The sequence below is a fragment of the Geotrypetes seraphini genome, chromosome 2 (assembly GCF_902459505.1).
Source record: "Geotrypetes seraphini chromosome 2, aGeoSer1.1, whole genome shotgun sequence".
Classification (NCBI taxonomy): domain Eukaryota; kingdom Metazoa; phylum Chordata; class Amphibia; order Gymnophiona; family Dermophiidae; genus Geotrypetes; species Geotrypetes seraphini.
Genome location: NC_047085.1, coordinates 515,263,164 through 515,289,278, shown reverse-complemented (window position 1 = coordinate 515,289,278; position 26,115 = coordinate 515,263,164). Strand labels below are relative to the sequence as shown.

The 26,115-nt window shown below is 45.2% G+C and overlaps 1 pseudogene; it reads left to right on the top strand.

The window, feature by feature from the left end:
- Positions 1 to 18,177, top strand: part of LOC117355250 — a 44,706-nt pseudogene extending 26,529 nt beyond the window's left edge.
- The last annotated feature ends 7,938 nt before the right edge of the window (positions 18,178 to 26,115 follow it).

The window sequence follows — 26,115 nt, the reverse complement described above, 5'->3', positions numbered from 1 at the left end:
GAGGGCGTTTCTCCCCTCCGACCGACAACAGACCCTGTTCCACCTCTGCCGTCAGGTGCTCCTTCATCACTCCATCCCAGCTCGGCAGATGATGGTCCTCCTGGGCTACATGGCCTCGACGGTCCATGTGCTTCCTCTGGCGCGACTCCACCTCAGGACACCTCAATGGACTCTAGCCAACCAATGGTCACAGACCACGAATCCTCTTTCTCATCCCATCTCTGTGACATCGTCTCTTCAGCAACCTCTTCAATGGTGGTTGAACTCCTCCAATCTTTCCAGGGGTCTACTCTTTCATCTACCCCCTCACTCCATGATCATAACCACAGATGCCTCCCCCTATGCGTGGGGAGCTCACCTGGGAGATCTTCGCACCCAGGGACTCTGGACCCCTCAGGAGCGTCAACATCACATCAATTTCCTGGAACTCAGGGCCATGTTCTATGCTCTCAGGGCCTTCCAGCACCTTCTCTACCCTCAGGTTCTTCTCCTGTGCACAGACAACCAAGTCGCCATGTACTACATAAACAAACAAGGCGGCACCGGATCTCTCCTCCTTTGTCAGGAGGCCATCCGCATCTGGACCTGGGCCACGGCCCACAGTCTCTTCCTCAAGGCTGTCTACATCCAGGGCGAACAGAACTCCCTGGCCGACAATCTCAGCCGCATCCTTCAACCTCACGAGTGGACTCTGGATCCTCCCACACTCCGCCCCATCTTTGCTCGCTGGGGCACTCCTCAGGTGGACCTCTTTGCAGCTCCTCACAACCATCAGCTACCCCAGTTCTGTTCCAGACTCTTCTCTCCTCATCATCTGGCCCCGGATGCATTCCTGCTCGACTGGACGGATCGGTTCCTATATGCCTTTCCTCCACTGCCTCTGATGTTGCGGACGTTATTCAAACTCCGCAGAGACAGAGCCACCATGATTCTCATCGCCCCTCGGTGGCCTCGCCAACACTGGTTCTCCCTCCTGCTCCAACTGAGCTCCAGAGAGCCCATTCCTCTTCCTGTGTTTCCTATTCTACTTACACAGCAACATCAGTCGCTACTGCATCCCAATCTGTCCTCGCTCCACCTGACAGCTTGGTTTCTCTCGGGCTGACCTCTCCAGAGAATCTGTCTCAGCCTGTCCGTCGAATTTTGAATGCCTCCAGGAAACCGGCCACCCTCCAATGTTACCATCAGAAGTGGACCCGGTTCTCCTCTTGGTGTCTACTACATCACCACGATCCCACCTCATTGGCGGTGGAAACTGTACTGGACTATTTGCTCTCTCTGTCTGACGCTGGCCTCAAGTCTACCTCAGAGTCCACCTCAGTGCCATCACTGCATTTCATGAGCCTATCCTCGGAAAACCGCTCACGGCTCATCCCCTGGTTTCCCGGTTCATGAGAGGCCTCTTCAACATCAAACCACCTCTGAAGCCTCCTCCAATCGTCTGGGACCTGAATGTGGTTTTATCAGCCCTCATGAAACCCCCATTTGAGCCTCTTGCCACAACTCCACTCAAATTTCTTACATGGAAGGTGCTTTTCCTCATTGCCATCACCTCTGCCAGGAGGGTTAGTGAACTGCATGCACTGGTTGCCGACCCACCTTTCACTGTTTTTCACCATGACAAGGTGGTTCTGCGTACCCATCCTAAATTCCTTCCCAAGGTAGTCTCGGAATTTCACCTCAACCAGTCCATTGTGTTGCCTGTCTTTTTCCCTAAGCCCCATTCCCATCCTGGGGAACAGGCATTGCACAAGCTGGACTGTAAGCGTGCCCTTGCTTACTACCTTGACCGTACCAGGGCTCACCGCTCGTCTCCTCAGCTCTTTTTGTCCTTCGACCCTAACCGTCTGGGTCGTCCTGTCTCTAAACGGACGCTTTCCAACTGGCTTGCTGCCTGCATTGTGTTCTGTTATGCTCGGGCCGGTCTCTCACTGGAAGGTGCTGTCACGGCCCACAGGGTCAGAGCTATGGCTGCTTCTGTGGCCTTCCTCCATTCCACGCCCATCGAGGAAATCTGCAAGGCTGCCACTTGGTCCTCAGTTCACACGTTCACTACTCACTACTGTCTGGATACCTTCTCCAGACGGGATGGACACTTCAGCCAATCTGTGTTACACAATTAATTTTCCTAATGGCCAACCATCCCCCCTCCCTCTCTGTTAGCTTGGAGGTCACCCATACGTTAAGAATATGCTGCCTGCTTGTCCTGGGATAAAGCACAGTTACTTACCGTAACAGGTGTTATCCAGGGACAGCAGGCAGATATTCTTAGGTCCCACCCTCCTCCCCGGGTTGGCTTCTTAGCTGGCTTATCTTAACTGGGGACCACGCACTCCTCTGTCGGGCGGGAAGGCACTGGCGCATGCGCGGTGCGGCCAACTAGAACTTTCTAGTTAAAAATGTCCGTACCGGGGCTCCGTCGGTGACATCACCCATACGTTAAGAATATCTGCCTGCTGTCCCTGGATAACACCTGTTACGGTAAGTAACTGTGCTTAATTGACACTAATTGAATGCTAGGCACCTATCAAGAAAAACCGATTCTATAACATGGCGCCTTCAAAAAATTAGGCACTATGCATGTTAGGCGTGGGCGTGGTTTCGTGTTAGACGCCTTCGTACAGAATCGCTGCTCTTAAGCGTGCGTAGACGCTCATATGACCACCTAACTTTTAGTCACGCGTAGAGCTGGCCTATCAATCTGATTCATTATAAGGATATATTTTACTTTTCCCCCTCAATATTTCTTGTTTAAGGTCATAAATTTTGTGTTTCTCTATTAATTCAGCATTTCTAGATATAGCTATATATTTTCACAACTTTTCTTTTGGAGTTCTTTATAAGGAGTTTTACATACCTGCAGGTTTTTCTACTGCTCTGTCCCCTAGAGCACATGTTGGATTGTACATGGAGACTTCAGCTTTGGCTTTAAAAAGTTATGAATTCAGCAAATGAAGTGTGTATATCTGTTGCATGATACACCCCGTTCCCAGCTCTCAGGAAAAGAGTATCAAAGAGAACATTTATGTTTGCTGTTCAGCAGAGAAAATGGCCGTTTTGGGTTGCACTACCCTAACATCATCACGACATCATCAGTATGCACCCAGGTGGAACAGACACAGCACTGAAGTAATGCTGGGAATAGAAAATGACACAGGGAGGAAAAAATTCTGGTTGCCGCAGGTATGGGACAAGGCCATTCACCGCCCCATGGAGCGGTGAATGACCCTGTCCCCGCATTTAAGTGAGGGAATGCGTACAAGATATTTCTCACCCCTCACAATTATGCGGTACAGCAGCCCCCTCCCTCCCTCACGATTACCATGGTCCAGCCATCGTGCTTCCTTCCCCTCACTTTTGCTGGCGATTTTCATTGTCTCCGAGCAGTCCGAGCCTTTTTCTCAAGTCATGTGCGGCTGCCTAAAACTTCTCCTTTGACGCAACTGGAAACAGGAAGTTCTGTCAGTTTCAGGCAGCCACAGAGACTTGAGAAAAAGGCTTGGGTTGCTCGGAGACAATGAAAATCGCCAGCGAAAGTGAGGGGAAGGGAGGGAGTTAGGGGGCTGCTGGCTACGCAAAGGGTGCTGAAGGGAAGTGGAGAGAGAGGAAAAGGGATGAGAGGAACAGACGTTGAAGGAAAGTGGGGAGGGGAGAGAGTGGAACAGGCACTGAAGAAGTGAGGAGGAGAGAAGGGAACACACTGGAAGTAAATGGGGAGGGAGGAGCAGACGCTACATGTTAGTGGGTAGGAGAGAGAGGGGACAAGACGTGGAAGGAAAGTGTGGAGGGGCGAGAATGGAACACATACTGGATGGAAGGAGGGGATAAAGGAAAAGGGCACTTGCTGGTTTGGGGAAACAGATACCAGGTCTGAGGAGAGGAAAGGATGAGAGAGATGCTAAAAACCACCTGAGGGGGGGGCACGTGATGCCAGGAGGGTGACCGGACGTGGCTTCGCGTAGCTCCGGGCCGCGCCGCCAATCTTTTCATTTTAAAACTGCTCCCGACTGACCGGCGGCGAACCCGACACTGCAGACCCGACTCCCCTCGCAGTGCAGTATCTGCCTCTTCGCTTCCGCTCCGACGGGGACGGATTCCATGGCAGCAAAACCTGCCCGGGCCGTGAGGGACAAGACTAGGGGAGCCAAAGTCAAGATGGCGGAACACCACGAGGCGCCTATCTTCACGCTGGAGGCGGCGGCGGTACAAGAGCTCACCCGCTCACTCACGTTAGTCATGGAAGACAAACTGGCCACTATACACACCTTCATGGAAGGTATAAAGGAAAGCTTGGACTCCCAGGCAGGCAGGATTCAGCGGGCTGAAGATCGTATAGCCCAGCAGGAGGATGTCACGGCTAACTTCGAGGAGCACATTCGCACATTGGAATCGGCGAATAGGGCCATGGCGGACCACCTTGAGGATCAGGAGAATAGGGGCCGCCGTAACAACTTGAGGTTTGTGGGGATCCCTTCCAGCATTCGGGATGTCGACCTGCGCCAGTGGCTGGAGGACTGGCTGCCTAAAGCTGTTGCACTGCCTGACTCTTTGGCGCCGTTCTCTATAGAAAGGGCTCACAGGTTGGGCGCCCGACGTGAGGAGGATTCCCGGCCCCGGCCAGTTATTGCATGGTTTCTTAATTATGCCCTGAAGGAGCATGTCCTGGCCCATTATCGTAGAGGACGGGATCTAAACCTGCAACTGGAGGGTCACAAGGTGCTCATTTTTCAGGACTTCTCGCCACAAGTATCATCGCGGCGTCGAGCTATGGCACCCCATTGCAGTGAGTTATTCAAGCGCAACATCAGATTCTCGCTGCTGTATCCTGCAAGGGCAAGGGTGACCTACAACAACACCACAACTATTTACACCTCGCCTGCAGAGTTGGAGGGTTCATCAAATCTCTCCCTGCCATGGCGCCGGGGGACCGGCGTGCCTCCTGATTGGGCTCTGAACGGGCTTTTCCATGAGACACTGTTCTCCTTCCTTGGTTTGGCACTGTCTGAGTTGGGTCGCTGAGGAGGTGGTGCGACGGCTCCGTTTGGCACCGGTTTTCTGCTTGGCTGCACTGGGCGAATTGGGTGCCCATCGTGACAGTTGCTTTATTCCTTGAGCTACGCGTCAGTACTTACCTTCTGCAGATCCGCTTCATAGTCCAGGTGGATCTTCTACAGTGTATTCTTTTGCAATTTTGTAACCCTGGCTTTGCTGTTCCGTGGGCTATCTGCTCATGGGAAAGCCTCCGGGGGTTCTTTCCTCTGCAGTGCCTTGGTCACCCATGGTGTGAGGTTCTGCCCTGCACTTGAATGTTCGGTTCCATTGTTTTGTTCCCTCAAGGAGACTGATCTCTTAATTTGTGATGCACCTTAATTCCTCTGTTATTAGGTGGTTTTTTTTGTTGGGTTTTTTTTTGGACATTGCTGTTACGCTTTTGCATTGGTTTATGTACCCTATGTCCTTTTATGCATTTCACTGTCTGGAGTTTCTGTTATAAGCTTTCTCCTGGCCTTACCATCATCTGCCTTGTTTGGGACATGCTTTGTGAGGGGCTATGACCCCGGCGGGGCCACACTGTTAACTTTGCCGGGTCAGACTGCTGTTTGATGTGGTGCGGTCCGGGGCTGCACGGTAGGAGAGTTCTAGGGGTTGGGGATTTGCAGGGAGTTATCCATGCTTTGTTTGGGTTTTGGGTCTGAAGGGGTGGAGTGGGAGGGGGAGGGGGGTGTCAATCTGTTTGGAATGTATGTGGTGGTGTGCTTGGGGTTGTATGTTTGTTTTCTCTGCCGGGGAGTCGTCATAAGTCAGAGCTTTTCTGGGTTTGAGCCTATCATCTGGTTGTTGTCTATGTTTAGGGGGGAGGGATACAGCTGGGATGTCCCACCCTCTTTTTGTTGTATGTTCTACACTTGATTATTCATGCTTTGTGACCTTTTTGAGTTATGTCCTCCTTGAATGTGAAGTCACTTAATGTGGACGGGATCCACTCCCCCATCAAATGTACAAAGATACTAGCTTACCTTAAGAGGGAACGCACTGACATTGCCTATTTGCAGGAGACCCATCTGACCCCTCTAGAACATAACAAGCTACGCAGGGACTGGGTAGGTCAGGTGAGCTATGGCTCCTTCACAGCTCGGAAATGCGGGGTGGCTATCTTAATACACAAGAATATACCCTTTCACATTCACAGCCAAATTGCTGATCCTAATGGGCGTTACATTATCCTGGTGGGGGAACTCTGGGGAAAACCTTTAGTATTGTGTAATGTTTATGCTCCTAACCTTTACACTCATGCCTTTACACTCATGCCTTTACACTCATGCCTTTACACTCATCTGGTCCCCCTTATGCCCCAACCGATCGTCTTAGGAGGGGATTTCAATTTTGTAGCCTACCCTCAGTGGGATCATAAACCAGCATTGTCGGTTCCGAAGGGACACTTTACTAAGGTGGTGCACCTCCTCATGAAGGTGCTGGGTCTCCTGGACTCCTGGCGCACAATGCACCCAGATGAATATGACTTCTCTTTCTATTCCCATCCGCATTCCTCATACTCACGCATTGATTACATACTTATCTCTGCTTTCCTATTCCCTTCCTTGTCGGCCGCTACTATCTCAGCGCCCCTGGTTTCTGATCATGCTCTCTTGGGCCTTGCCTTACAATTTGGCTCTCCTTCAGTGGGCCGAGTGTGGCGCATGTCACCCCACCTCTTTATGGAGCCTTCATTTCGTGAGTTCTTTCTGAAGAAATGGGATGATTTTACTTTATCCAATTCTGTGGAGGATGTGGGCCCAGTTATTTATTGGGAGGCCGCTAAGGCGGTTATGAGAGGGCACATTTTAGCCTATTCTGCCTCATTGAAAAAGCGACGGGATGGGGAGCTTCTCTCTTTATCACGGGACCTGGCTGCCTATCGGACCCTGCACATCTCTCATCTCGATGACGCTACCAGACAGACTATAAGTACTATCAAATCTAAACTTAACCATCTCTTAGATCAGCAGGCTAGTCGCAATATTTACTGTTACAAATATAAACTCCACCGTTGGGGCGATAAAACGGGCTGGTTGCTAGCTAATCTAGTGCGCCCTCATAAGGCGCGGCACATTATTACTTCTATCAAAGACAAACAGGGAGCACTCCATGTTACCCATCAGGCTATTACGCACCAATTTGTGAACTTTTATTCAGACCTTTACGCTGCTCAACCCTTTGATGTGTCTGCTAGTGAACAGTTCTTCCAGGATATTTCCCTTCCCAAGTTGACTTCCGACCAATGCGCAGCTCTTAATGGTCCCATCACAGGCACGGAGCTGCAAGTGGCTATTCAGAAACTTAAACTGGCTAAAACACCGGGACCAGATGGCCTAGGCCCTGAGTTTTATAAACTTTTGGACCCCCTCGGGTTTATTGTCTTTACGGGACTTCTTTATGGGCTTGCGCACTACCACCCCTCCGGGGGATACCCACAACAGAGCACATGTTATCATTCTTCCCAAGCCTGGGCGACCTCTTGATGCTCTGGGGTCTTACCGACCCATCTCTCTCCTCAATCAAGACGTCAAAATCCTGGCTAGCATACTTGCGGCGCGGCTTAATGTATACCTGCCCTCTCTTATTCATGAAGACCAAGTGGGCTTTGTACCGGGTAGGCATGCTTCCATGAATCTCTTGAAGGTGCTAGCGGTGTTACAATCTCCCCGTGACCCCGCGGACAGAGTGCTCATCACCAGTTTGGATGTTGAGAAGGCGTTTGACATGGTCTCCTGGGACCATCTCTTCAAGACCCTTGAGCGCTTCGGCGTGCATGGAGACTTCATTGCCTGGCTTTCCGCGTTGTATCATAATCCTCAATCCCAGTTACTGGTGAACAGTGGAGTATCTGATCCTTTTCCCCTCGGAAGAGGCACACGGCAGGGTTGTCCTCTTTCGCCGCTCCTTTTTCTCCTTTCATTGGAACCTCTAGCTTCCCGTTTGAGACAGGACCCTACATTGGAGGGACTTCGGGTAGGTAGCCGGGAATTTCGCATTAGTATGTTCGCTGACGATACGTTGTTATATGTAAATCACGCAGACCGTAACATGCCCACCTTGATGTCCCTTATTCGGTCCTATGGTGTTTTTTCTGGTCTTAACATTAACTTCGATAAGACAGAGGCCCTTTTGTTAGGGGCCCAGGCCGCGGAACCTTGGTGTCAGGGTTTGGGTGTGGGCATTGCACCAGGGAAGTTAAAATATTTAGGTATCATGCTCTATAGAGACCCCCGCAAATTGTATGCTGCCAACATCACGGCTACTATTGGACGGATTAAAACTCTGTGTATGAAATGGCAATCGCTTCCCCTATCCCTGATGGGTCGCGTGGCCTTAGTGAAAATGGTGCTCTTTCTGAAACTGCTTTACCCCTTGCAAACAATACCTGTCTGGATATCATGCGCGGACGAACGCTCTTTCCAGGCTATTGTCCGCTCATTTGTTTGGAGGGGAAAGGTGGCCCGTATAAATATTATTAAATTGTCGCAGAGTAGGGATAGGGGAGGTTTGGGCTTGCCTGCCCTTCGTGTTTACAATGTTGTGACGCTTCTCCGTTGGATCCATGAACATCTGGTTTCCTCACGCCGCTACTCCCCTGCGGCTCTGCTTGAAGACTGTTGTACGCCCTGGTCTTTTTCGCCTTTTCTACATGAGTCTGGTGGTGGTGCGGGGGCGTCTGGTTCCCATACTCTCCTATTCCTATTTCCCTTTCGCAGAGCCTGGCATTGGTGGCGCATGCACCAGGGTCGGCTGCCTCGGGTTTCTCCCTTTATTTCTCTTATCCATAACCCTGATTTTGTTCCTGGGGTGGGAGGTTTGGCGGGCTTGAAAGGACACACGGGGAGGGACACGACTATGAGTGCTGCCTTAGATTTGGGGGGAGGAGTGTTCCCTTCTTTTGCCCAAATGCAAGCATCGTGGCATTTACCCTCCGCCAATCTATACACTTATCTCCAAATACATCATTATTACCACTCACTGGTGCGCGATCATGGGGACAAATGGGGTTATGGGACTATGGACTTGATTTTCCTCTCTACCCCCACAGATGCTAACAAAATCTCTACTTGGTACAGAGCGGGGAGGGATGAGGTGGGCGAGAGATGTCTCGCTGCTTTGGTGGGGGAGTGGACTACTGAACTCGAACAGGAGGTAACTATTCATGACATTAGGTTCTTTTTCCAAACCCTCTATTGTCATGTGAAGGCGGTGTCTTTGCAGGAGACACAATACAAAATTCTGCACCGCTTTTACATCACGAGAGCCCGAGGACACGTTATGGGGTTATGGTCTGACGATAAATGTCTTAAATGTAAAACTCATAGGGGCACATTCCTTCATTCCTTTTTTGCATGCCTGCAACTGACTCTTTGGGAATCTGTACGGAGCTGCTTGGACCTCCTCTTGCACTGCACGGTGCCTTGGAATGCACCTGCCTTGTTATTAGGAGATGTCCATGACCTCCAGTATCATGGTCTGGACTTCCCCTCCCAGAAATTTGTTTTACATGCGATTCTGGTGGGGAAAAAGCTCATCTTAAACTTTTGGATCTCAGAGGAGGCCCCCTCTTATACTCTGTGGGTTGCCATGATGAAACAGCAGGCTCGCTTTGAGCTGGACACCTACTTGACTCGTCCACAGAATCAATGGAAATACTATTGCAACCTTTGGCAGCAGTTCTTGGACCTTGATGTATAATTGTTGCAGCTGGTATGGCTCCTGTGCGGGCTTGAGTGGTTTCCCAGACCTGTTCATTTCTCTTTCTATTTATTTTACTATTTTACTTTCTATTGTCTCCGGTGTGGCACTCTCCGGCAGGGCGCATGTGTTTGAATGTGTATGCATCTGTTTGATTGTGTGTATGTGTTGTGAGTGTCTGTGAGTCTGCATGTGACCTGTAGTGTATGGGGGAGTTCTGGTGTGTAGGAGTGGTATTAGGGTGATGACTGCTTGTGTTGCAATGTTTGGGGATTGGGGATGTTCTTCCATATTTAAAAGTGGACGGGGGGCACTGACTAGCGAGTGGTTTCCGCACTGCACTTTGACCCTGCTGTGATTCTGCTGTCTCTCACCTGCTCCTTTGCGTGCTTCATTCCTGCTTGTGCTGATTGTTTCATTATGATCTTGTGTGATATACTGTTTGCTTTGTTGCCTACTGTTGGGCTCTCGTTGTCTAGATGCCTCTTGTCTCAATAAATATGATATTTAAAAAAAAAAAAAACCACCTAAGGGAAGAAGGCAGAGATGCCATACTATGGGGGGAATGGAGGGAAGAAGATGGGTGCCTGACCAATGGGGAGATGGAAGGGAGAGGCATAGTAACAGAGTAGATGCCATATGGAAGAGGCAGAGAGAAGGCAGACAGTGAATGGAAGGAAGAGAATGATGAGACGATGAAAGCAGAAGCCAGATAACAAATGTAGAAAAAAAATTTATATTTCTTTTCTTTTTTTTTGCTTTAGGATAAGGTAGTATATTAGTTGTGTTGATAAACATTTATAAACAAAGCCCTGCCAGCTGAAAATCTCTTCCTCTAGTTCGGCAGCCAGAACTTTGATTTATAAAATGACAATTGTACAGCGGTTAAGATCAGATGGTTTGCGGGGATGGAGTGGTGACGGGGACTGAGCTCACAGGGATGGGGACAAATTTTTTCCCCGTTTCATTCTCTAGTTGGGCACAAAGGCCCCGATTCTGTAAAGTGCGCCTAACTTTAGGCGTGCTTTAGATGTCCTTATGGCGCATGTGCCAATCAGCGTTATTTAGGCATTGGATAGATGTCTCTAAAACGCTGAGCATGTTTTAGGCGCGCCTTCCCGAACCCCTCATATAGACGTCAGATAGACATCCCTACGATGTTATATTTATAAAAATGAGTTTTTTACTGATTTGTTATCATTATTTCAGGACAGTAAGCTTTAACATAATAAACCCAAAGTATACCATCATTAAAAGGATAATAAAAACACAGTATACCATATTTAAAAGAATATTTATAATAGATTAGTTTCAGTGGGAGTTGATCTGGGAACATCAGTGTGCATATTGAAAAAATGTGACATGCTTACAAGCTAACCTTCACTCTAATCCATTGTGCTAGACCAGGGGTCTCCAAAGTCCCTCCACGAGGGCCGAATCCAGTCAGGTTTTCGGGATTTCCCCTAAGCAGTATATGCACATAGATCTCGTGCATATTCAATGGGGAAATCCCAAAAACCTGACTGGATTTGGCCCTCGTGGAGGGACTTTGGAGACCCCTGTGCTAGACAATGAGCCATACAATAATAGCAATTCTGATTGGATTATACTGTTCCTTATAGGTAGTGAATGGCAGTTAATTCTGCTAGGATACAGAACAAAGTAGATCTCGCTGCCCTTGTTATATCCTTTTTCTTCATGATTTAAGAATTGTATACTTCAACAGTATAAAAACAAAAAAGTTACAAAGTATGCCATGTTTAAAAGGATAAGATTACATTTTGACTGAGAGGTAACGAATGGGAGTTGAACTTGAAACATCAGCATAGAAGGGGGGAAGCTTCACTCCTGTGCTACACAGAAACTTGTATAACAATAGTATCATTAGCTCCTATAAGAAGTGTAAAGTAGAGGAATTTGAGCACCGTATAGGCTTCAGATAGATGTGGTTTAAGCTCCAGAAAGACTTAAGCAGAATTTATGCTATTTAGGCAGCCTAGGTCATCCAGTCAGCTTTCTCTGGGCATCCCACAGACGTTATTTGAGAGAGGTTTTTAGAAGCAATTCCTTGCTCTAAATAACACTCTCTTTGTCATGAAACATTGCTACAATCAGCTCATTCTTCTAAGCAAAGAGAAAGCCCATTACTTCAATTGGCCAAGCTTAAAAACAGAATAAAACAGAACAGACCTGAATGTGGCTTCTAGTTCATTGCAAATGGAGGTATGCAGCTGCACAATGATGACCTCATTGTGACATCATCAAGGTGCACCTGCAAGGTAGAATGCCACAGGTAAAATACGGGCTAGGAGTTGAACTCACAAACTCTGTAAGATCAGTATAGCGCTTTTATTCATTGAGCTATACCACCTTCCACTCCAGTTTCTCTGACTCCCTTGTCATATCATAGCTTTGTGATCTGCTAAGGTAAAATCTGTTTAGCTATCATATCAGTCAGTTGAGACAAAAGGCTGGCTTAAAGCACTGCTTTCATTGTCCCAAAAACCAGAATCTCAAGTATGGCTTGATAAATGTGACATGGAGTCAAATACTGCTGTCTATCAAATGCAAGCTCAACTTTTGAAATGTATTGTTTCTAGTATTGCTAATGTTGTGCTGTTTGAGATGAAAATTAGATGTGATTGGTCTGTAGCTTGTCATTTTTATTAAAATGAGTATTGTGTCAGCTGAAGGACATGAGGGAGTCGAACCCAGATCAGGCTCACACCCCAACCTTCATACTAACTGCTGTGCTACAGAATCAGCCATAAAATCATAGCAATTCAGGTTGGATTATACCAGTGTTTTTCAACCTTTTTACACCTGTGAACCGGCAGAAATAAAATAATTATTTTGTGGACCGGCAAACTACTAGGACTAAAATTTAAAAATCCAGTTTCTGCCCCATCTCCGTGAGCTCGGTCACCTCAGTAACTATAGAAAAATAGACAAATATAGTGCAAAATATAGACAGCAGATATAAATTCTCAAAACTGACACGTTTTGATCACTAAATTGATCCTTAGTGTCCCCAATGCCTCCTTCTCTTGTCCTTAGGGCCCCCAGATCCAGTGTCAGTTCTCCTTTGTAACTTGGTCCCCCTCACTGCCTTCCAGCCTTTGTCCCACCCCCTCCCCTGAAGCCAGTCAACCTACTTCCCTCCCTCCCTGCTGCACTAAAGCCAGCCTGCCTGCCTCCCTTCAGCGCCGAAGCCTATCTCCCTCCCCGTTCCGGTCCCTGCTGCTGCTTGCTACCCGCCAAAGCCTACCGCGCTTCAATCCCTCTTCCCCCCCCAGTTCGCTGCCACCCACTGCAACGAAACAAAAGGAAGGTTCAGGCGCTGGCCCACAAACCTTCCTGAGAGAGGGGAGAAGATGCTGAAGGACAGTGGGGAGGGATGGAAGAGGGGATAAAGAAAAAAGGACACATGCTGGATTGGGGAGACAGCTGCCAGATCTGAAGGGAGGAAAGGAGGAGAAAGATGCTAAAAACTACCTGGGGGAGGGAAGGAAAGATGGGAAGACAGATGACATACTATGGGGGGAGTGGAGGGAAGAAGACGTGTGCCAGAGCAATGGTGTAGGGAGGGGGAGAGATGGAAGAGGCACAGTAATAGAGCAGATACCATATGGAAGGGACAGAGAGAAGGCAGATAGTGGATGGAAGGAAGAGAATGATAAGAAGATGAGGAAAGCAGAAACCAGAAGACAAAGGTAGAAAAAAATTTCTACTGTATTTTCGCACCATAAGACGTACCTGACCATAAGACGCACCCTAGATTTAGAGTAGGAAAATAAGAAAAAAAAAAACATTCTGAACCAAATTGTGTACTAATATATACCAGGCCAAAATCCCATGTCGAGAGAGACTTGTTGAACAAAACAAATGAGAAAAAATAGATCCATCATAAGTGAAACAAAAGAATTTTCCCCTATTATACAATTCCCATGTTCTTCTCAGTTTCCTATACATATGCATTTATCTTTTCCGAGAATCTGATGCCTGTACTATATTGATTTTGAGGAGAATCCCCAAAGGTGTTGACCATAATAAAGAAATATTTACCTGGAGCAAAAGTCTAGAGCCAAAATCCAAAGCCAAAGAGACAGTTTTGCGAGAGATCCTCAGTGGATCCTTTGACAAGCAGCTGCCGCCTTTCGCTTGCATCCCTTTCTACTCCTGTCTGGGCAGTGGGAAGAAGGGGGGCACACGTGCTTCTCCTCAGCATACCCACTCGCAGCTTCCCCGTGGGGCTGCAATGAGGATGCATGGCTAAGGTAGCTGACGGCACCACTCTGTACTCGAGAGGTTGTAGTCAAAAATCCTATCTTAAGCTCCCCAAAATGTGGGCTAGTACCGTATATAGTGATGTGTATCTATTTCTTTGTTAATTTGATTGTAATATAAATATAAAAAGTTGAGGTTGTAGTCAAAAATCCTATCTTAAGCTCCCCAAAATGTGGGCTAGTACCGTATATAGTGATGTGTATCTATTTCTTTGTTAATTTGATTGTAATATAAATATAAAAAGTTTAGTTAAATAAATAAATAAAATAATACATGTCTACTACAAGAGTCCTGAAAGCAAACCTCACTTAGCAGCACTGTACCCTCCCCTTCCACAGGAGCAGAGAAAGTAGGTTGGAGTGGATAGGACAGGGCCCTCACACATACACATTGCCAATAGATCCCCTCCCCTCAGGTTTCCAAAAAGAACAACCCCCCCCCCCCCCAAAGAAAACCCGGAGAAAATTGCTCAGCTCCGGGAGGACAGTTACTGGACAAGATTTCCTGGAGCTGTTCTCTCCCACGAGCTGCAGCAATTATAGGCATAAACGCTCAAACATACAACTGAGCTAACCTGGGGAGGCTCACAACTGTTCTCGGGCAGCGCGCATTCGCTAGGAAGAGCGGGGGTTGGGTGGAGGGAAGCTGACGGCACCGCGTGACTGAGCTGACCCGAGGGAAGGGAGAGAAACACGGAAGCTGATGGCATCGTGTGACTGAGCTGACCCGGGGAGGCTTGCAGCAACTTGCTGGCTACGCACACTCGCTGGGAAGCATGGGGGGTTATGGAAGGAAGGGAGAGAGACATGGAAGCTGATGGCACCGTGCGACTAAGCTGACCCAGGGAGTTCGCAGTGGCTCTCAGGTTGCGCACGACTGAGCTGACCCAGGGAGGTTTGCAGCGGCTCTCAGGTTGCGCACGTCTGAGCTGACCCAAGGGAAGGGAGAGAAACACGGAAGCTGATGGCACCACGTGACTAAGCTGACCCAGGGAGGCTTGCAGCAGCTCTCAGGCTACACACACTCACTGGGAAGCAGAGTGGGTATGGAGGGAAGGGAGAGAGACATGGCACTGCATGACTGAGCTGACCCAGGGAAGCTCGTGGGGAAGTGAGAAGGGAGGGATGAGGGAAGGGAGAGAGAAAGAAGCAGATCTGTTATTTGGTTCAGAGCCGTTGTCTGGTATATTCTCTGCATAAGACTCACCTACTTTTTCACCCCCTTTTTGGAGGTGGAAAAAATGCGTCTTATGGAGTGAAAAATACGGTATTTCTTTTCATTTTTTTTTTGCTTTAGGACAAAGTAGTATATTAGTTGTGTTGATAAACATTTATAAACAAAGCCCTGCCAGCTGAAGATCTCTTCCTCTAGTTCGGCAGCCAGAACTTTAATTTATAAAATGACAATTGTACAGAATATTGTTTCTTTTTATTCTTTAATAAAAATAAGTTCAGTATAAAACTATTTGAGGCTTGTGCGGATAGGATCAGATGGTTTACAGGGACGGAGCAGAGACAAATTTTTCCCCATGTCATTCTCTAATTGCAAAATTTTCTATCTGATGGGCACTCGGAAAAATATGCAGAAATTACATATACAGTGGTCAGACTTATTTTTAAGTTGAAAAGTTTTGACTATGTTACAAATTGCATTGGCAGCCAGTAGAGGCCCAGGTTAAGTTTAAATTTGCTATAAAACTACCTTCGGGCTTACGAATATGTTCTCATTCGACAATAGTAAACATACTAGATGTTAAAATGCAAATTTCACTTTTCCTTCCATTAGAGGATCAAAATTAATTATATTTTATCCTATCAAGCCGCATCTTGGGGAAAAAAAATCTAAATCTCTTATCATGAATTTAGGAGACATTAAAAAATGTATCTGTTTACTAAGTACTTAGGCAACTAAGACATTTCATCCAACTGGAACTACTTTTGCTTTTGTAAACCGCATAGAGCTTTATGGTACAGCGGTTTAGAAGCAGGTTGTTATGTTATGACCTTCATTGCTGCTACCCACATGGTTAACTGGGCAATTAAGATCACTTAAATACCAGCCCTGTGTCCGGTTGGCTATGTGGGAAGTGCACTGAATACCAGCCTTATCCATACAACTTCCAGCCATCACCAATGAACCAGATTTTTTAGGCCAGTGCCCAGATATGGTCCCGTATTGACAATCTGGGACTAATGTAGTTAGCAGTTATTAGATTTATAGAAAATGTTCAGTGCCCCCAGCTGAATATTGAGCCATAACAATTAACCCTTTATTTGGCATTGTTGCTCTCATTCAACATCAAGTTATGTAAAAAAAACTTTTCTCCATCTGCCAATTAAATGGTTAATACAAGTAGGAGTAAAATTAATCACTTAAGAAAAGCTTTATCAAAAATGTTATATCGTATCTAAAAATGTACAAAATAATCCAAATGGGAGAGAAACATTCTACATCTTTATATTATGATTTTAAAAAACCCTTTATATCATCAAACAGGTTTAATCTGTCTTCAGAGGATCCATGAGAGTGAGAGGCCATTCACAAGTCCAGAATGTGGCAAAAGTTTTAATCATCAATCAAGTTTAAGAAGACATGAGAGGAATCATACCAGAAAGAGACTGTATAACTGTACAGAATATGGTAAAAGATATAGTCATCCGTCAGGTTTAAAAACTCAGAAGAGGATTCATACTGGAGAGAAACCATATGTCTGTTCAGAATGTGGTAAAAGCTTTAATCAACAATCAAATTTAAATGTTCACCAGAGGATTCATACTGGAGAGAAACCATATACCTGTTCAGAATGTGGGAAAAACTTTTCTCAGCAATCACATTTAATAACGCACAGGAGGATTCATACTGGAGAGAAACCATATGTCTGTTCAGAATGTGGTAAAAGATACAGTCATCTTTCAGCTTTAAAAATGCACGAGAGGATGCATACTGGAGAGAAACCATATACCTGTTCAGAATGTGGTAGAAGCTTTAGTATGCAGTCAAATTTAGGAAAGCACAGGAGAATCCATACTGGAGAGAAGCCATATACCTGTTCTGAATGTGGTAGAAGCTTTAATAAGCAATCACATTTAAATGTTCACAAGAGCATTCATACTGGAGAGAAACTATATATCTGTTTAGAATGTGGTAAAAGCTTTACACAGCATTCAAGTTTATATGTTCACAAGAGGATTCATACTGGAGAGAAACCATATACCTGTTCTGAATGTGGTAGAAGCTTTAGTATGCAGTCAAATTTAGGAAAGCACAGGAGAATCCATACTGGAGAGAAACCATATACCTGTTTTGAATGTGGTAGAAGCTTTAATCAGCAAGCACATTTAAGAAAGCACAAGAGGATTCATACTGGAGAGAAGCCATATACCTGTTCAGAATGTGGTAAAAGCTTTAAACAGCAACCACATTTAAATGTTCATAAGAGGATTCATACTGGAGAGAAACCATATACCTGTTCAGAATGTGGTAGAAGCTTTAATCTGCAAAATAATTTAACAAAACACAAGAGGATGCATACTGGAGAGAAACCATATACCTGTTCAGAATGTGGTAAAAGCTTTAATCAGCAATCAACTTTAACAAAACACATGAGGATGCATACTGGAGAAAAACCATATACCTGTTCTGAATGTGGTAGAAGCTTTAGTTCGCAGTCAGCTTTTAGAATGCACAAGAGGATTCATACTGGAGAGAAACTATATACCTGTTCAGAATGTGGTAAAAGCTTTATGCAGCATTCAGATTTAAAAAAACATGAGAGGATTCATACTGGAGAGAAACCATATACCTGTTCTGAATGTGGTAGAAGCTTTAATCAGCAATCACATTTAAATGTTCACGAGAGGATTCATACTGGAGAGAAACCATATACCTGTTCAGAATGTGGTAGAAGCTTTAATCAGCAAAATAATTTAACAAAACACAAGAGGATGCATACTGGAGAGAAACCATATACCTGTTCATAATGTGGTAGAAGTTTTAATCAGCAATCAGATTTAAAAAGACACGAGAGAATTCATACTGAAGAGAAACCATATACCTGTTCAGAATGTGGTAGGGTTATTCCATGTCAAGTGATCAAGGGCTCCCTGCATGACCATCACGGATTTTGATAAAACTTTATGCACAAAGTCCCACATGTATCAAACGAACTTTGGTAAAGTTTTAGTTTCGCCTGTGGAATATTCGTGGAGATATAGCCATTTGTTTGACCCCATACTGCAATGACATACAGTACGACAGTGACATTCTGACAACTTTGAGACACAATATCTCACGAGCTATGTTTCCAAAAAAACTGAAACTTAGCTACCCTGCACAACTTTTGGAGCTCTATTCAGTGCTACCAATAATAATTTTTGTCGAGCACTGAGTGAATGGCTGAATTACAGTAAACTTGGCCGAAAAAATTAGTGCTCCAAAAAAAGTCAAAGTTTGACATTACTTAGCTCCCACAATAATTGAGTAATAAATGCGAAATTTGGCACATAATGTCTCAGTACAACGTTGTTTTCAAAAGTACAATTTCAACCTCCAAGCTCTTTCCATTAGTTTACAAATTAAGTGTAAAGTTGCTAATTTGTGTAAAAAGGCCAAAAATAGGGTATTTTCAGCCTGCTTTTACAGAAAAATACCTTTCAGAAACTCTTTCAAATCAGTCTCGTTAGAAAGAGCATATTTCAAACCCCCTAGAAAAGTGGGCTTCATTTTTCAACGCAGGTTAACAATGCCCGAAAAAGGGGGACAAAGTTGGGAGATGTCACCATGGCAACAGCCTACGTTTCAACTTACAATTATGTCACTTTTCACACTGATTTTCCCTGTTTATTTTTACTCAAGCTTTGGGTACAATTATAGTGTTCTTAATTAATGATTATTCCTAACTAGAAATTGAGGTGATAATTTTGTTGCATGCAGATCACAAATTACAACTTGTTTTCTTTTTCAGATCCACATTATTATTAATTCAGTTTAAAATGGATACCAACGAATCGATGCCAACAAAGTGGACTTCACTTCGGCTTGGGAACCTTATAAGATACCCAATTTAGGCTTGGGAACCTAGGATAAGACACCCTAATCATTGGCTTTGGAACCAGAAAGATACCAACAAAAGGCTTTGGAACCATGACAAAGAAACCAAATGCGAGGCTTGGGAACCTGGACGAAGTGGCCCACACATGGCTGGTATTGCACAGCTATCGGGCATGACCCCTGAGAGAGGATAAAGCATGGAAGCTCTGGATACATCCCTGTAAGTCCTGACATTAGCAAACCAGGTGAAGTGGGATACATCCCTGTAAGTCCTGACATTATTAAACCAGGTGAAGGGGGATGGGAAAAAGACAAAGATCACTTTTCTCTTTACAGAAAAACTGCCCTCACCCCCTGCAACTGACATCTACCTTATCTATCTCTGCAGATGATAGAAACAGTAGATTAACTGTGGAAAGATATCTCACCATTGACTAAAGAGCATGCAAAGATGGAGAAATACGCTGTTTTATAAGTTCAATTAGCTACTGTAGAAGTAAAACTAGAGAAAAAGCAACAGGTCCTGAAGCTGTGGGCTAGCTGTGGTTTTACACCAAGGCCCACCCAGCCAGATACCATAAAGAGATAAACAGACCATGGTCAGAAGACAGAATTCTCAGAAGAAAGAATTCATAAGAAAAATCATCTAATAGAAAGTGTCAGAGATGTTTAAAGTTGGGAGGGGGGCTTGTGCTCGGAAATACTAATATGGTGGGGAAACAGGCATTTCAGGGAATAAGGTAGGTCTTACGGAAAACAGAGTGAACATATAACATGACGCAGGTCAACCAGCCAATAAAGGAAGGTAACTAGGCAGTAGTGCATAGGTAAATAACCAATAAGGATGTATCATGTGATGTAGACCAACGTGGTGTTGGCCACTAAGAAATGTATAAAAACCAGGCCTTTAGAAGGGAGGGCAGAACAGACATCAGAGGACCTCTAGGCCTAGAGATCACCTTCTGTTACGCTATATGCTAAATGATTTATTCCTGTAAGCTGTTATTGATTGGCTAAATAAATATACACTTATTGAAACCAGTATATAGCGTTCGAGGTCTCATTACCGAGGTAGGCCTGGACAGCTGCCTACATCACCCCTATGGCGATGGGGTTGCCAGTTCAAACTCTTGAATTGGTAGTGACAATGTCACCATGGACCAACGCAATAGAGTAGTAGTAATACTACGTCAATACAAAACTGTAACTTTAAAAATGACAGAACTATGTTGAAATAGAGGTTGTTGCCGTGGCAACGTCTCCCAACTTTGTCCCCCTTTTTCAGCCATTGTTAACCTGCGTTGAAAAATGAAGTCCACTTTTCTAGGGGGTTTGAAATATGCTCTTTCTAATGAGACTGATTTGAAAGAGTTTCTGAAAGGTATTTTTCTGTAAAAGCAGGCTGAAAATACCCTATTTTTGGCCTTTGTACACAAATTAGCAACTTTACACTTAATTTGTAAACTAATAGAAAGAGCTTGGAGGTTGAAATTGTACTTTTGAAAACAACGTACTGAGACATGCGCCAAATTTCGCATTTATTACTCAATTATTGTGGGAGCTAAGTAATGTCAAACTTTGACTTTTTTTGGAGCACTAATTTTTTCAGCCAAGTTTACTGTAATTCAGCTATTCACTCAGTGCTCGACAAAAATTATTATTGGTAGCACTGAATAGAGCTCCAAAAGTTGTGCAGGGTAGCTAAGTTTCAGTTTTTTTGGAAACATAGCTCGTGAGATATTGTGTCTCAAAGTTGTCCGAATGTCATTGTCGTACTGTATTTCATTGTGGTATGGGGTCAAACAAATGGCTATATCTCCACAAATATTCCACAGGTGAAACTAAAACTTTACCAAAGTTCGTTTGAGACATGGTGGACTCTGCATATGAAGTTTCATCAAAATCTGTGATGGTCATGCAGGGCACTTTCCAAGAATCTGATCACTTGACTTGGAATGACCCGGTAGAAGCTTTAATCAGCAAGCACATTTGAGAAAGCACAAGAGGATTCATACTGGAGAAAAACAATATGCCAGTTCAGAATGTGGTAGAAGCTTTAATCAGCAATCAGATTTAAAAAGACACGAGAGGATTCATACTGAAGAGAAACCATATACCTGTTCAGAATGTGGTATATGCTTTAATCAGCAATCACATTTAAATGTTCACGAGAGGATTCATACTGGAGAGAAACAATATGCCAGTTCAGAATGTGGTAAAAGCTTTAATCGGCAATATAATTTCACAAGACATGAGTGAATTCATACTGGAGTGGAACCATATACTGGTCAAAATGTGGTAAAAACTTAAATGTAAGTCACATTTAAATAGATACAAGAAGATGCATATAGGAGGTATAGAAAGAAGGTGTATATGAATATCTGGGAGTGGTGGAAAGAGCAACTATCAAGCAAACATTCCTGAATGAAAATATTGGCATTTCTTGCTCTTTTATATATCTTTGGTATTTTTTACTTTCTTTATAGCCCTAGACTGTACTTTTTAAAAAAAAAAATTATTTCATAGATATAATCTGAGATACCAGCATCAGTAAATTATCGGAGTCATCCTGGACCGTTGCCTAACTTTTGAAGACCATACCAATGCCCAGGTCACAAAATGTTTTTGCACCCTCTGGAAACTCTGTACTATCAAACACTACTTTGACTTCCCCTCCTTTAGACTGCTTGTCCAGTCCCTAATCTTAAGCACCCTAGATTACTGCAACATTATGTATTTGGGATCCTACAAGAAAACCATTAAACGTCTGAGAATCATTCAGAAAACCGCTGTCCGCCTCATCTATGGCCTCAAAAAGTCAGGTCATATTAGCTCTTTCTACAGAAAACTTCACTGGTTGCCAATAGAAGCAAGGATCATCTTCAAGTTTGCCGGCCTCTTCAAAACCCTAATGGGCTCAAACCCGATATACCTGTCGCGCCACTTTGTTCTTCCAGGCACCACCCGCGCACACAGTGCCTACCTGTTTGCCTTCCCCTCCCCAAAGGGATGTGTCTACAAAAGATTCCTTGACAAAACTCTCTCATTCCAAGCTGGCACATGGAATGACTGCCTGACCACCCTCATCTCATATGCTCCATCCTACCTATCCTTCAGGAAATCACTCAAATCATACCTCTTTGATAAATTTCTCTAACTCCTTCCCTCCTTGCCATACTACTAAGCACTAACCATATCTCTTTCTTTTCCTGCTTTCCCATTCCTCTCTCTGCATATTCCTCCAGTTTTACCTATTCCCTCTCAGCACTCTCTTGTAATTGAAATTGGTTACTAATGTACTTGACAATATTTCTCTGTATCATCGCTGTATATGTACAGTCTCTTCCCCTGTAAACTGCTCTGAAATGTTTGTGGTAATGCGGTATACAAAAATAAAGTTGTTATTATTATTATTAATAAATATATTGGTGTATACCTTCCCCACACATTCAACCAACATGGCTCTGACATCTCCCAGGAGCGAAGTGTTCGCCCCAGCACATAGGGTATACTTTCCTTTGCCAGATAGTCGGGGGTCCCCTCTCTGCTCTGAAGGTCAGAATCAGGATCTTGAAATGTCTTCTCTAAGCGATAGGCAGCCATTGTAATTGGGAGAATAATATATAGACAGCCCAATAATCAAGAATTGAGATGGAACCGGAACCAGTGAAGATAACTCCAGAAGAAAAGCACTAGAAAGCTCATTCCAGAAAATTGTTGCTGTTAGGAGATTCCATCATCAGCGGCATTAACCTTGGAACACAAGTCAAGGAGCCTAAAATAGTGAAGTGTCTCCCAGGATCCTCAGCTTCCAGGAATCCCAAACAAATATTATCTCTAATTAGGGAAGAATCTAGGAATTCTAAAGCTGAGTTGTTATCCATTTGGGTTCAATGACCTACCAGCAATACCCCACTTGTGGTGCAGAAAGCTTTTCGGGAGTCAGGTGAGGGGTTGAAACCTTTTTGGAAAGACTGTAGCTTTTTTGGAAGTACTACCTACATATGGAAAAGGAGAGGGAAGAGTAGGAAATAGTGAGATCTTCAATAGGTGGCTCAGAGCCTGGTGTCATCACGAAGGCTTTAGGTACAGAGGAGGATGAGGAAATAATGGAAAAACAAGAGAGTATATTGTAATGACAGGTAAAAGGATCACTAGGAAATGGTCCATCATACAAGCAGCAGTAGCAGCGCTGACCATCCCAGCACGATCCAGGAAGTGGTGGAGTCAGGTCAGACCCTGAAATGATGCGGATGTACAGTGGCGACATTCAGTGCTGTTAACCGCATAGCTAACTGGGCAAGTAAGACCAGTCCTGTGTCCAGTTAGCTATTTGGGAACTGCACTCAATACCAGCTGTCACCGATGAACCAGATTTTTAATGCCAGGGCCCAGGTAAAAGGGAGGGAGCTAGATAGTTAGTCTGCGCAAGGGGAGCTGAAGGGTGGTAGAAAGGAACAGATGGTGAAGGAGGGAGGGAAGGGTGGTGGTGGAAAGGAATAGAACAGACATTGAAGGAGGGTGGAGAGGAACAGATGCTGAAGGGAAATGTGGAAGACAGAATGGGAAGGACAGATGCCAGACTATGGGGGAGCGGAGGGAAGAAGATGGGTGCCAGACCAATTTGGGGGGGGGGGGTGAAGGGAGAGGCACTGTAACAGAGCAAATGGAAGATGCAGAGAGAAGACACACAGTGGATGGAAGGAATTGAATGAGAATATGAGGAAAGCAGAAACCAGATGAAAAGAAAAAAAATTTCTGTTTCTGTTTCTATTTCTTTTTTTTTTGCTTTAGGATAAAGTAGTATATTAGTTGTGTTGATAAAAATTTATAAACAATGCCCTGCCAGCTGAACATCTCTTTCTCTAGTTCAGCAGCCAGGACTTTGATTTATAAGGAAGGAATAAGCTAAATATTGCAGTACTGAGGCTTGTATGGATGCTGCGGGGACGGGATGGTAAATGGGATGGCAGTGACGGTGATGGGGCGGTGGGCCGGGGACGGGGCAGTGATGGGGACAGATTTTTTCCCCATGTCATTCTCTAATTCATACTGGAGAGAAACAATTTACCAGTTTAGAATGTGGTAAAAGCTTTAGTGTGCAGTCAACTTTTAAAAATACATGAGAGGATTCATGCTGGAGAGAAACCATATTCCTATTTAGAATGTGGTAAAAGCTTTATGTTCAAATCTTTTTATTAGTAGGAATAGGAAACATCAAACAACAAAGACAGCAATGTCAAAGAACAAGCTTCCAGCAATACAAAAGTCAATGCATTGTAGAGGTAAAACAACCCCCCAGTCCCTAACTCCCCCCCCAAACATCCAGTTCCACCCATACAAACCCCCCATCCCCATCCCCAAAAGCAAACAGAAGCTAAAAGACGAAACTCCAAATTGCCAAAGGCCCGTGCTCTGGTGGCCCCCGGCAGACCCAATGAAAAGTCCATCCCCCCCCCTCAAATAACATTAAGAAAAAAAAAAAGGACTGCGGTGACCGATCCCGGGAGAAAGTGCCAAGAACCTCAACACGGCTAAGCCAGAGGATTCAACAGGAGACTGTGCCCTCTAGGAGTTAAGGAGTCCAAATAGACTCCCCACACAAGCAAAAAACGGTGACGAGGGTGGCCAACGACCTCACGGGCCTCCCACATGGCCAAATTATGCACCATTGCTCTCCAGGTCCAAAAAGAGGGAGGCTCAGATCATTCCAGGATTTCAAAATGCATTTGCGAGCAAGGAGTCAAACCTTACGACACCAGAGGGGACCTCCTTTAGGAAGGCCGCGAAAGGCCCCAGGAAGATCAAGAACCAACTGCTCCACATTACCCACAATGGCACTCAAAAATAAGCCACGGAAGTAGCGAACAATAGCCTTCCAAAAAACATGTATAGTCCAACAATCCCAAAAAGAGTGAGCTAAAGTATTGGGGTCCCGGCCGCATTTCAAGCATAAAGGGGAGACAATACCTCCCATTTTATGTAATTGAACTTGAGTAAGATAGGCCCTATAGAGCACTCTAACATAACACTCACAATACTCTGCCCCCGTGATCAGGTGAGGGACCCCCCCCCCCGCACAGCTCGCAAAATATCCCAAGCACCAAGATCAAGGCCAAGTTCCCGACCCCAACTTCCTCGAAGTCGCGACATCTCTCTAGTATCCATAAGCTCCGACAAGGCCCTATATAACGCCGACACCGAAGTAAAAGAAACTGCCACCTCTTCAAAAAAATTCCGAAGATGCACCCCCATTGGTAGAGCAAGCCGATCCTGCGGAAGAGAAAGAATATAATGCTTCACTTGACAATAGGCAAAAGTATCACCCCAGCCCCCACCCAAACGATCCCTAAAAGCAGCTAGAGGCTGCAAACAGCCCTCCTCCCTCAACAGATGTTCCACAAGATGAAAGTCGCGAGCAGCCCATCCGAGAAAAGCAGGGCTATCCCGGCCCGGAGGAAATGCCAAGTTCCCTCAGAGGGGAAGTTGATTCGACACACGCGGGTCCACTCCCAGTCTGCTGACCAAGCTCCCCCACACAGCACGCATAGACATCAAAGGAACACACGCACAAAACTCAGGGGGAAGATCCTTAGTGGACAAGTGTAAGAGACTGTTCAAGGTATGAGGAGCATAGAAGGCCCGTTCAAAATCCAACGGGGTATACTGATGTTCACCCAGGAGCCAGTCTTTCAAATGTCGTAGTAAACAGGCTTCATTGTAAAGACCAAAATCAGGAAGTCCCAGGCCCCCCTGGTGCCAGCCACCCACCAAATAGTGAAAACGAACTTTCGGTTTACGCGAATTCCAACAAAAACGGGACAGCAAACGATGTAGACTCGTAAGATCCTTTTTCAACAAATGAAGTGGCAAAGTCTGGAACACATACAGCCAGCGCGGAAAAATCACCATGCGAATTAAAGAGATGCGGCCCAGCAGGGTCAGAGGGAGGCCATCCCAGGCCTCAAGCTGGACCTTAGTATCAGCCAAAAGCTTAGGAATATTAAGCGAATAAAGCTGAGTCGTGGAAACCGAAAGATAGAC